This window comes from Miscanthus floridulus, chromosome 1 (assembly GCF_019320115.1).
Source record: "Miscanthus floridulus cultivar M001 chromosome 1, ASM1932011v1, whole genome shotgun sequence".
NCBI lineage: Eukaryota > Viridiplantae > Streptophyta > Magnoliopsida > Poales > Poaceae > Miscanthus > Miscanthus floridulus.
Window position 1 is genome coordinate 164,391,883 of NC_089580.1, and position 12,116 is coordinate 164,403,998.

Genomic DNA, 12,116 nt, shown 5'->3' on the forward strand with positions numbered 1-12,116 from the left:
GTCTCAGCTCGTTTGAGCTCATGAGCAGCTCGCGAACTGGCTCGTTAAAACAGCTAGCTAGACTTCCTGTTCAGCTCATAAAAAGTTAAAACAAGTCGAGCTGAGCCAAACACGAGTCGAACGAGTTGACGAGCCTTGAATATTTTGTAGAGCCCTAACCCCACTTCAAGGCAGCTCGAGGCATACCGTACCTGTCGCCGTCCGGCATTTTGTCCTGCCTGATTGCTAGTCCGTCGGTGCAGGGCGCCGAGGTCCAGTTTAGATGCAAAATTTTTGGCAAAATGAGTCTGGTAGCGTTTTCATTGTTATTTGATAATTAGTGTCCAATCATAATCTAATTAGGCTTAAAAGATTCGTCTCGTGGATTTCATCTAAACTGTGTAATTAGTTTTATTTTTTATTTATATTTAATGCTTTATGCATGCGTCCAAAGATTTGATGTGACAGAGAATCTTAAAAAAATTAGCAAAATGAAGTGGAACTAAACAGGGCCCAACACAGGCCGGCCCGCTGGCTCTGTTAGAATAGACCACGAGCAGGGCTTCGGGACAGGGTTCATTTCAGTGAGCTATGCCGGCGGGGCCATGCCCATGCGCAAACGTACGTAAGATCCACGAGTTGACTCCGCGCGCGACGCAGATCGGGGTACGTGTTCTGCTCGTCGTCCCAACCCCCGCCTCGTGTCGGTTGCCCCGTTGCTGTTGCGAGATCGATAAACAATCACTAGCTTCAGTGCCTGCACCTACTACTATTTTAGCCGAGATGGCGCTGTCAGGCCCGCCCGTCCGTTGATCCGTCGCTGCAATCTGCTCTCGTGCTTCGTGGTTCGTGCCCTGTTGCTCGCTGTTCTTGCGATGACGATATATGTTGATGTACGCTTACTCCTGCCCGCGTGCGCGCGCGCAACCAATGGCCCCATGTATGTGACTCACGCAACGCTTGCATATGAGGAGGGGTCAGTTAGTGACACGAACAGGAACAAATCAGGATCAGGCCGGCAGAACATGAGTCAGTTAGTGACACGAACGTCGCAACTATCTTGAAACTGGTTGGTGTACGTCAGTACGTACGTGCCGTGACATACCGATGATGAGCATCCTGGTGTTAGGTTAGCTGAGACAGAAATGAGGTAGTAGGTAGCTGGCTCAGTTTACCCGTCGGCGTAACGACGACGACGATTCATTCGCACAAATTGTGAACTGCATGCGCGGTGCAGGCCATGAATGGGCCATCATGGAATCATGTGCTTTGTAAAGCATGGTGTATGGAGCAGCCAAAATTAGCTTGGCTGGTTTGTTTGCCTCATCATATCATAGCCCAACTCCATTTAAGGCTTTGTTTGGATGCGTATATATTCGTCTCAATCCATCTGTATTGAAGTGGATTAGAGTGGAATTAAAGTAAATTACATTTTATTCCACTCCAACACATGTGGATTGAAATAGATACACATGTATCCAAACAAGACATAAGTGTGAGATGACAATACACCTTAGCTAGCTCAAATTGGCGGAGCTTTTTCTGTAATCGGAGGAGTTGTTCGTGCGGTTAGTTCTGGGCGGCGCCACTAGAACTAGAACACGGAACCGTTGAACACTGAATCGACGGCTCAAAGAGAATCAGAAAAAAGGACCAAAGGCCGTACGAAACGAGCACTATCAGGAGAGGAGATCGCCAAACAATCCTGCCGACCCCTCCCCTACAGATCACTCAGACCCATGATCGCAGCATCAAATCAGAGAACGACCTGCCGGGAGTTGCATATATACCGAATTCCAGCGCCTTGTATTAATGGTTCCCTTTCGAGGAGGTGGTAGTACCGTAGTAGGTACGCAAGATCGGTTGGCTGGAAAAATAGCTGATGTTAACAGTGATGCTGATTTATTATGAGAGAAAAACACTGTTATTTTAATAAAACGGTATGTCTTATAAGTTCAGGTGAATATGGCCATATCTAGCGCGCATCTCACGTTCTTATGTTATGTGAACGATTTTTTTAACTATATGTGAATGAAATTGTAAGCCTGCCAAACGCCAACTAAGGCAAGGTCGTATACTGCACAGTGCACGTATGGTCCTGGTCCCCCTAGGATAAGGATACTTGGCCCTGTTGTACACGTACAAACAGCACAAGGGACCAATGAGATGCTGCATCAACCAAAACCCCATTTATAACACGGTACACGGAGATGGATTTGGGGCCAGTTTGGTTGCCAATTTTTTTTTTTTTTGCAAAACGATATTGTAGTGTTTTCGCTGTTATTTGATAATTAGTGTTCAATCATAATCTAATTAGGCTTAAAAGATTCGTTTCGTGGATTTCGTCTAAACTGTGTAATTAATTTTATTTTTTATTTATATTTAATGCTTCATGCATGTGTACAAAGATTCGATGTGACAGAAAATCTTGAAAAATTTAGTATTTTGGGAAGGACTAAACAGGACCGTGCTTGACTCTTGCTATAAGTACAGGTACAGTACAGGCGTCTGCATAGGGAAACTGTAGCGCGCATAGGGAGGCCGTGCATGTGCAGTACAGGTACAGCACATAAGTACATGTACAGTACAGTCGCCAGCCAGCTTTGGACTGGCTGCCTTCATCACAGCCTGGTCCGCCCCGTACTGTACTCCCTGCCGCCGGAAGCGACTTCGAGCACCCCTTTTCAGGGCGTGCCCAACGCTACAACTTGGATATATGCCCCGGCTTCCACGTTTGCATACAGGCTCCACGTCAGGCTGTGTTTAGTTTACGAAATTTGACTACTATAGTATTTTTGTTTTTATTTGGAAATTAGTGTTCAATCATAGATTAATTAGGCTTAAAATGTTGGTCTCGTAATTTTCAACCAAACTATGCAATTAGTTTTTTTTGTCTATATTTAATGCTCCATACACGTATCGTAAGATTCGATGTGATGGCTACTGTAGCATTTTTTGGGAATTTGTTTGGGAACTAAGGCGGTGTTTAGTTGGAGGAAATTTGAGAATTTTACTACTGTAGCACTTTCGTTTTTATTTAGCAATTAGTATTTAATCATGGACTAATTAGGCTTAAAACGTTCGTCTCGCGATTTCCAATCAAACTGTGTAATTAGTTTTTTTTAATCTACATTTAATGCTCCATATACATATCGTAAGATTTGACGTAAAAACTACTATAGCACTTTTTGAGAAAACTTTTTTTTTAACTAAACAAGGCCTAAAAAGCACTCAGCTGGTGTGTGTGCTTCGCAGCATGTCAGAAGTGCTTGTAGAAGATCCTGCTGCTTGGTCTGACAAAAGGTTGGAGCCACCGTCCCTACGCACGTTGTGGGCTTCTGGCTGCTGAGAAACAACTCTGTGGCGCGCAGTTGAAAGTTACAGTGCATACAGTAGCTAAATTTTCAAATTTCGTGAACTAACACATGCTGTGTTTAGTTGGAGAAAAAGTTGAAATTTGGGTACTGTAGTATTTTCGTTTTTATTGAGCAAATAGTGTTCAATCATGGACTAATTAGGCTCAAAACGTTCGTCTCGTGATTTCCAATCAAACTGTGCAATTAGTTTTTTTATCTACATTTACTGCTCCATGCACGTATCGCAAGATTCAATGTGATAGGTACTGTAGCAATTTTTTTGGAAATATTTTTGCCTAAACACGCGCACAGCCTTAATGTACTCCGTATGTGCTTGCACTGTGGCATTTGATGCTTGCTGCTTCATGTACGTGGATCTTTCTTTTTACATGAGACTACTAGCTTGCGTTCGCTTGCATTGCTGCTGGCCAGGCACACCCGCACCAGGGACAGTGAGTGACGACTGACGACGCAGGCAGGGGCACGGCGCCACGCTGTCTTTCACACTCTTGTCCTTGTAGTCTCACTCCTATCCGCGAGCAAGACGCTCTCGACTGGACCGACGGTTGGTGGCCATGGTGCTTTGTACTCCTACTTGTACGCTGTGGCGGGCGAGGCAACAAGGCAGAAAAAGTCCCATTAGTCACTAGCGGAGACAGAAGGACAGGACTGTCCTGTTGAGGGTTCAGCTGTAGAGAGACCAGAGAGCTGTCCTGTTCAGGGTTCAGTTCAGCTGTAGAGAGACCAGGTCTCTTGCGCCAGCCATACTCGTGGTATCTTGCGCATTGCAAAGGCAAATTCAGATAGTATTCTGCATGATAGCAGAGACTTCGTAGCCTGGCCATGTGTCTGCGGCTCCGCGGTCTGCACCATTATTAGGTCATGAACGGCTGAGCATTGGCCATGTGGGGGGACAGAGCTACAAGATGTTCCGGTCTGATCGATGGAGTTCCGTTCAGGGTTTGCATTGACCTGAGAATGGCAAGGGTACTAAACCGGGAGATGCGATATGGTCTAGTAGTAGATTCTCGTGTTCATGTAAACCTCGTGGTTGGAATCATTGGAGCAATGAAGGCTTGGCGACGCTGGTGTCGGTGGGTTTCAATCTTTCTAGGCAGGGAATGGATGGCTCGTGGACGCAAGGGACAGCAAAGCTCGCACATCGGCACACGTGGATCACACATTGGGGGGCCCATGGACAGAGGAGTACGTGCAGCGTTACTGCATCGGGGGCTCTTAGGCCTGGTTTAGTTCCTAAAAATTTTCACCCCAAACTATCACATCGAATCTTACGGTACATGCATAAAGTATTAAATATAGACAAAAAAAAATTAATTGCACAATTTAGTTGAAAATCGCGAAACGAATGTTTTAAGACTAATTAGCCCATAATTAGCCATAAGTGATACAGTAACTAACATGCGCTAATGATTGATTAATCAGGTTTAATAAATTCGTCTCACAGTTTCCAGGCGAGCTATGGAATTAGTTTTTTTTATTAGTATCCGAAAACCCCTTCCGACATCCCCCAAAACATCCGATGTGACATCCAAAAATTTTTATTTCGTGAACTAAACACAGCCTTAGCTCTACCAAAGTACCAAGAACAAAGATAGGACTGCTCTTGGTGCTCCACCTCTACTGCACCGTGCAAATTCACTACCGTTGCTTTTGTTTACCAGCACAGATTTTCTGCCCGTACGATGTTGCTTCTTCCTTTGAGATGGCAACGGCAACGGTTGGTTTTTGTTACAAGTACAGAAAAATGGCATGCACGCGGTAAAAATCTGATAAACAGAGCTCGATTGCTGGACCATCACATGGCATATTGGGAGCTAGCTGTTTCCTGATTGCCCGAACATATGCTGGCACGTCATCCACTTATGCTGGATTCGCTGGTAGTACTAGTACAGCCCAGCAGTCCAGATTCCTTTAGAGCACTACAAATGCCCTCTGTTTTGTAATTTTACGTTTCTATAAATTTGCTAAGAAGTTTACTCGAGGTTTACATCTCTCTAATTACTTGGCATCTACTCCCACCGTCAAGGCAAAAACCGAGTTAGCACCGAGTTCAATCATCTTGAGCTTGACTAAATTTATGTTGAAATTTTAGCATCTAGAGCAGGAGCTAGTGCAACGGAGAGTTGCTTGGAAGCGCTAACTGGTCCGTAGTAGAAGTGGTGCCAGACCTCCCTGGCGTGCGTCCTTCAATTCACGGGAGAGGAGAGAGAGGGACGAGATATGTGTTTCTAGCATGCCACGCGTCGCCAATTGCACATTAGTTTACAAGATTAAAAGCCTCTAGTGACATACTTAGCAAGTTTAAGGACATGAAACTGCAAACTAGTATTTCAGGAACATAGATGACATCCAAACAAAATCTTAAGGACAGCTCAGTAGCTGATGCACTCTACTCTTCTTTTAGCGTCGTCACATACATTTCAGCGTGTACTTGACGCTACGGTTACTTAACGGTACATGACGCCAGAGCCGGGACAGTCACTGAACATGGACCCACCGTGATTAACCAACAATGCCGATGGGCCATCTGACAATATAGCACATGATTGACGAAGCTTGAGATATTTTTATTTTGTTTGTGCCGAGAAGCATCAGCCTGAATTCGTCTAAGATAAGCTATTTTTGACATTAAAATAGGACCTAGGCCGGTTTTAAATCGTCCCCTGGAGTTTTGGTCTAATCTAAGCAAACTCTATGAATTGACCTGAAAATAGTATCATATTGATTTTTCAACGGGATAAAGCCACCCCTGGTCCATATCCAACTACATAGTGGATCTTTTATCAATTTATCTATTATTTATATTTATTTATTGATTTATTGACTTTTTACTCTTATTATTATCTCTTCCAACCCTTTTTTGTCATATATGTCCCTCAACGGGATTTATGGGTGTTCTAGGTGGCCTTGCCGATCTAGAAGGCCCCTGCCGTGCGTATTCCCGAGAGGCGTTCATAGAGAAGTGTTCATAGGTTTATCCGGTGAAGAACGAGCCTCTAATCGGCCTTGCCCTTAGGACCTCCGTGCGTCTTCCTGAGAGGCGTTTGTAGGTTTATCCGGCAAAGAACGAGCGTCTAATCGGTCTTGCCCTTAGGACCTCCTTTTAGGACCTCCTTTTGCTTCGTGCTAGGCCATTTGCGGTCTCTGTGCCCCTACCGGTACGTGACCCGAATAGACGTCAATAGCTAGCTTATGGAAGTAGGTAAGCACCCCCAAACAGAACTATACAAAAGCCACGACCGTGTAACCTTATCCCCACCTAGGAATCCCTCTTGCCTGGGGCAACATGCGTGATATAAGGTCAACAATCCAAGGACTATACTTTTCGGGGTCCATCCGCCGTCTTTCTCAGGCATCTGGCTGGCTGGCAGCCCCACCGTACGTCACTGTTTAAGCAAACCCGTCGTACGCAGCGGCACATCACGGCAGTAGGCAAAAGGAGGACGCAGTGCCACGGTGGCACCGAGACGAGAAATCCTCGCGAAACACGACGGTTTCCATGCATGCATGCCATATCCGTCTCATTTCTCGTTGCAGACTTGCAGCACACATTGTCCCTTGTCTCGTCTCAGCACCAACCACCAGTGCGTTGTGTGCGTACCGGACCGGACGGGACGCCAGCGGCCATCCGAAAAAACGCCGTCCTTTAAAAGCCCACGCGCACCGCCGATCACGCCTCGACATGTCACCGGAGAAGGTGTAGGAGCGGCTGCAGCGGCGGCTGCGCGCGAAAAGATTAGGCGCGCACAGGGGCACGGGTCGCCTTGCCGGTCAGCTTTCCCTCGCGGCGGAGGGAGGCCTTGCTCGTCTCGGCGACGCTGACATCCTAACCGACGCAAACGCAACGCGAGGGCGCTAGAGGGACGCGCGCGTGAGCGTGATCGCCCCACCAGAACCCCCGCGCACCTCATGAGATGCCGTCGCATCATCAGCGAGGAGTGGAGGACCACCCGGAGGCCCGCTCTGATCTGATCATCTCACGAGGAACAGAGCATTGCGATACGGCACTCCAAACGCAAGCACCGGTCCGCAGGTGCAGCAGGGTTCCGGAAAGGTCCTATCGTTTTGCCTTTCTACCATACCATATACTCCTACCAGCAGGAGAAACGAAACGACCAAGGTTTTGCCGGAGCTACGACATATAAAAGGTAAAGCTTTTTGGCGATAAAATACACATGGTTTGGCGTTGCCAGGGGCGGATCCAGCAGTGGGGTGGGGGGCTCAAGCCCTCCTACCCAAACCGAAACAGTGTAAATTACTGTAGAGCTCCTATGAATTTTTAGACAAAGTTCTATAATGTAGGGGGACTGAGACTTAAGATCGAACAACAGTATTGTTCAGTCCCCCCTAAAATATTTCCTGAATCCGCCGCTGGGCGTTGCTAACCTGAATCGTACACAAGACAAACACCAGGAATGGTAGCCGAATGCTCACATCAAATCAGCAGCCACCCAGTTAAACAATACCTGACATCAATAGCTTGAGTAGTAGTTCTCTAGAAGGCTGAAGGAGTAAAGAGTGCCTTTCTTTCTAACATCACAAATGATGGACACGGCCTGTTCGCTGGTTGGTTTCTGGGCTGATAACTCAACTGGTACTGATTTATTATGAGAGAAAAATACTATACCATAGCTGATATGCCCTGAGTGAAAGCAACGAGCGAGCGAACAGACTGAATCAAAACACGATGGTAGCCGATAAGGACAATAGGTGCACCAGAATGGACGAGCCTAGTTTTTTTTTTTTTTTTGCCTTTCATCTTAAATATAGCTGTAGAATCTATTCGGATACAGACACACACCACCGCACACACGCACACCTCTCATACACACGGTATACGAACAAACTTATAACTATACCTAGACAACGAACGCAGCTGAGAGGTACTCGAAGATCATCAGACTCCGAGCGTGACAGGCACATCACTTGACCATTATGGCACGTCTGCGCAAGAGGCAACTGAAATTATTTAGAAACTACTGTTCTCCGGTGAGACACCGGCGTCGAAGCCAGGCTTCTAACGCGGGCGGGCAGCGTGCTCACCTGCACCACTCGCCAACCGAGCCAGAGCCTAGCTGAAGCTGAAACTGTGTGCCTGGCGCCCTGGCGAGGGCAGAAACCGACGCGTGTGGCGGGCACCGAGCGGGGCCCGGCGCCCTTCACCACCTCACCACCGGCGGGGCCCTCTTGGCAGCGAGAGTACCGCACGGATGATGCCAAGCACCAATTGGCACGAAATGTTCTCTTTTTTTTCCACGCACATTGTTCACAGACGCATTGAGTTGAGCGGAGGCCGACAAGTAGATGCTAAGTGGGAGCTGGCAAGGAAAGTGAGATGATCAGAAAAACAAAAGGTTCTTGAAGGAGAAGATGAGGTGCTGCTGGCTTGGAGAAAACAAAAGGAGAGAGAGAAAAGAAAAATCCCTCGACGAAATTTATATGCCGATGAGAGGAGAGCAGCAGCACAATAATGATTTACAAAAGAATAAAGCGGCGAGGATGGCGAGCGGGAGTGGCAAGAGGCCCCACCGGAGGAAAGGGGGAGGAGGAGGAGGACCCCCGAAAAGAGAGGCGGTCTTGGGCGGTAGCTCACAAGTCCCGTGTTGCTTGCAGCCTCCGGCTTTAAAACGCGAGCTAGGTTTATCCGGCTTTAAGCGCGAGCGAAATGGTTGTTAGTGTCAGTCAGTTCGTGCACGGCCACAAAGATGAGGATTCCAAGTTACTCATGTTTGTGAGCGATTGACGGTGACTCGGCCGTTGATGGTACAAGGAACCACAGGTCCATGGTGGTGACTGCGGAGGCGGTAGAGTCCAGGGGCAGAGCATTAAGGGTTTTGCAGGTGTTGCATTGGACTGACTGACTCTTCATGAGATGGATGGGTGGATTGTGGATTTGATGGCAAGAGTGAATGAGCAGACACCCAACGGCAGAGGCCACGCCCACAGGGTGAGAGGGAGAGATGAGGGGCAAATGCTGCAAACGGCAAAAGTCTATTTCTCTGTTCCTTTTATTTATTGTGATGAGGCTAAGCCTGAAGCTCTGTAGAGTAGGATACAAATGATTTTAGTAACAAAACGATCAAAAAGGAATGGAGGAAGGGATCACTAAGAACAAACATGAACAATCTAACACAAAACATATAATCCACTGCCCATGGGGTAAAAAAAAAGAAGAAAAAAAGGATGAAAAAACATATAGGTTTGAACAAGTAATGTTGTAGACCAAGAAATTAGAAGCTCAGAATTTGTACGGGGTCGGCCAAAGAAGGAAAAGAATCTTTCTTTTTCGAGTGTTGTGGTATTACCGGGACTCCTCGGCGCCGGCGCCGGCGGGGCCGTACAGGTCGAAGGGTGCCCAGAGCGCATCGAGCGGGCACGGCCGCCCGGCGCCCAGCCGCGCCCATGGCTTGCCGGACCCGGACCAATGCAGCAGGCTCACGGGTCCCGGGTGTAGGTCGCGGCAGCTGCCCAGGACATTGTCGCCGCCGAGGCCGTGCTGGTTCCACCGGTGCTCGATCGGCGCCACGTGCCCCGCGAACACCAGCAGGAAGGGCGGCAGCGACCCCAGCTCGTAGATGCGCCCCGGCGGCGACTTCTGTATCTCCATCCAGCGCTCGATGCGCTGTGTGTAGCCCGCTTGCCGCCACCGCTCCAGGTCAAGCACCATGACCCCCGTGTTGAAGTAGCACGGCCGCCGCCCCACGAACGTCCCGGCGAACCGCTGGTCCGACCAGAACCGACCGGTGAAGTACTTGGTAAAGTTGGCGTGGCAGTACTCGGGGGCGCCGACGGTGCTGCCGCCGAGGTCGGTGCGCCAGAGCTTGGCGACGTCGTCGACAAGGACAAGGTCGGAGTCGAGGTAGATGACGCGGCGCACGCAGGGCTCGAGGAGGTCGGCCAGGTAGTTGCGCGCATAGTTGAGCGGCTGCTCCAGCGCCTGCCGGACCGACGTCGAGATGAGCCCGCGGACGCGCTCGGGGTCGAAGTAGTAGACCTTGAACCGGAGCTGCGGGAAGACCGCGCGGACGAGGTCCCCGAGGCCCGGGTCGGAGACGAGGAAGTGGAAGAAGACGCTCTCGGGGCACCTGGCGTGCTGCACCACCGAGTGGACCGCGGCGACGGAGCCCCTCAGGTACTCCTCATCGAGCGTAATCGCGATGTGGACGAGCGAAGGGTCGCAGACATTGGCGGCGGTGCCGTTGCCCGCGGCGCCGCCGCAATCGGCGGCATTGCGGAAAGACGGGGCGCGGCGGAAGGCGATCCCCCTTGGCGCCCCCTGCGATCTGGCCCGGGAAGCGGACGCTGCCGTCGAACTGCGACGACCGGATGGCCTCGGCGGGCGGGAAGGACTGGAGCGACGGCGACAGCACCACCATCGCCATGGCAGCGGATAAGAAGCCGGACAGGCGCGCAACCCACAGCATCGCGCTACCCCGGCTCGGCCACCGCTTCCTCGCGCCGGGTGTCCCGCGCGGCGGCGGCCGCTGCTGCTGCTTCGACCACCCCACCAAGACGCCGTACAGGCGCGCGATGGCCTCCAGCGGCGGCGCGGCCAGGCTTTTGGAGGCGGAAACAGAGGGGAACACACACACAGCGGGCAGGCAGCCCCCCGCCTCCTGGACCTCAATTGGATCGCGTCACGCTCTCCTGGCAGGTGGCGGATCGGCGCGTGGAGTGGAGGAGAAGCGAGCGGGAATCCATGCGAGGTCAGGCGAGGTAAATGGGGTGGACTGCGGAACAGAGCAGCAGGATGCGGAGTCGGCACCCACCAGCCCACCGCGTCAGGCAGGCAGGCGATTTCCCCCTCTCGTCCGTCCCCTCCCCTCGCCTGCCACCGCTCGCCTTTTCTCTCTCGGCGCGGTGGCGTGACGGTGGAGTCTGCTGCGATGCTGCTTGCTGCTTGCTGCAGCAGCTGCTTATTTATCTGCCGCTCTAGTTTTGTTTGATTTTGCACGGCGATTCCGGGTATCGGAGTTTATTTCTCTCCGCCTCTCGTCCTCTTTTTTCTCTACTAGAGAGGGGAGCGGGGGAGGAAGCAAGCGCCGCTGCTGGCCTGGCCTGCTAGTAAGCTGCCAGCGGACGAGGCCGCCGACTCACCGGCCAGTTTTGCCGCTGTCCCTCCATAAAATTCGGTTTACCACAACGGCTTATTAATTTGGGTTATTGTGTGTTTTTTTTGTTAACATATTTTGAACTTCTATTTTGCACGAGTTTAGGCAAAATCAGTCAAAAGAACAACGTCTACTTTGTGGTTGTATGTGATGGTTGTTGTACATGATGTACTATATATACTTGAATAGTTGAATGCATCTACAAGTTTTGTATAAGTTTGACTGGCTACCAGGTTTTAATATGAAAATATTTTTTTTACCTCTGCAAAGGTGTCAAAACAAAGGTAAATTCAGAAAAGTGCTGTTCCATGTTTAATTTGTAACGTGTGTGACAAAAATTGATTAAATGTTTGAAATTTGGAGACGCTATCTGCTTTGATTCAACCCATTTTTTAGTTCTGTAGTTCATGCAAAAAAAAAAATTGTGGTGGTGTGGGGGTGCTACAAATGGTGCTTATTGATATTTGACTCAGAGATTTCTAGCGATCCTGGCAGGTTAAGAGTTAAAGAGAAGAGAGGCTATAAATATTTCCACCCCTTCGCAGACTAGTCACTTACTTTGCTAATTGGAAATTCTGTGTTGATGCAAAGATCGGTCACATACACCAGCTAGGGCTAGGATCAAAGAACACAGCAAGAATCACACTTA

At 49.5% G+C, this 12,116-nt stretch overlaps 1 pseudogene; it reads right to left on the minus strand.

The window, feature by feature from the left end:
- Positions 1-9,620: 9,620 nt before the first annotated feature.
- On the minus strand, positions 9,621-10,919 carry LOC136546397 (probable galacturonosyltransferase-like 7; annotated as a pseudogene).
- Between the last annotated feature and the right edge of the window lie 1,197 nt (positions 10,920-12,116).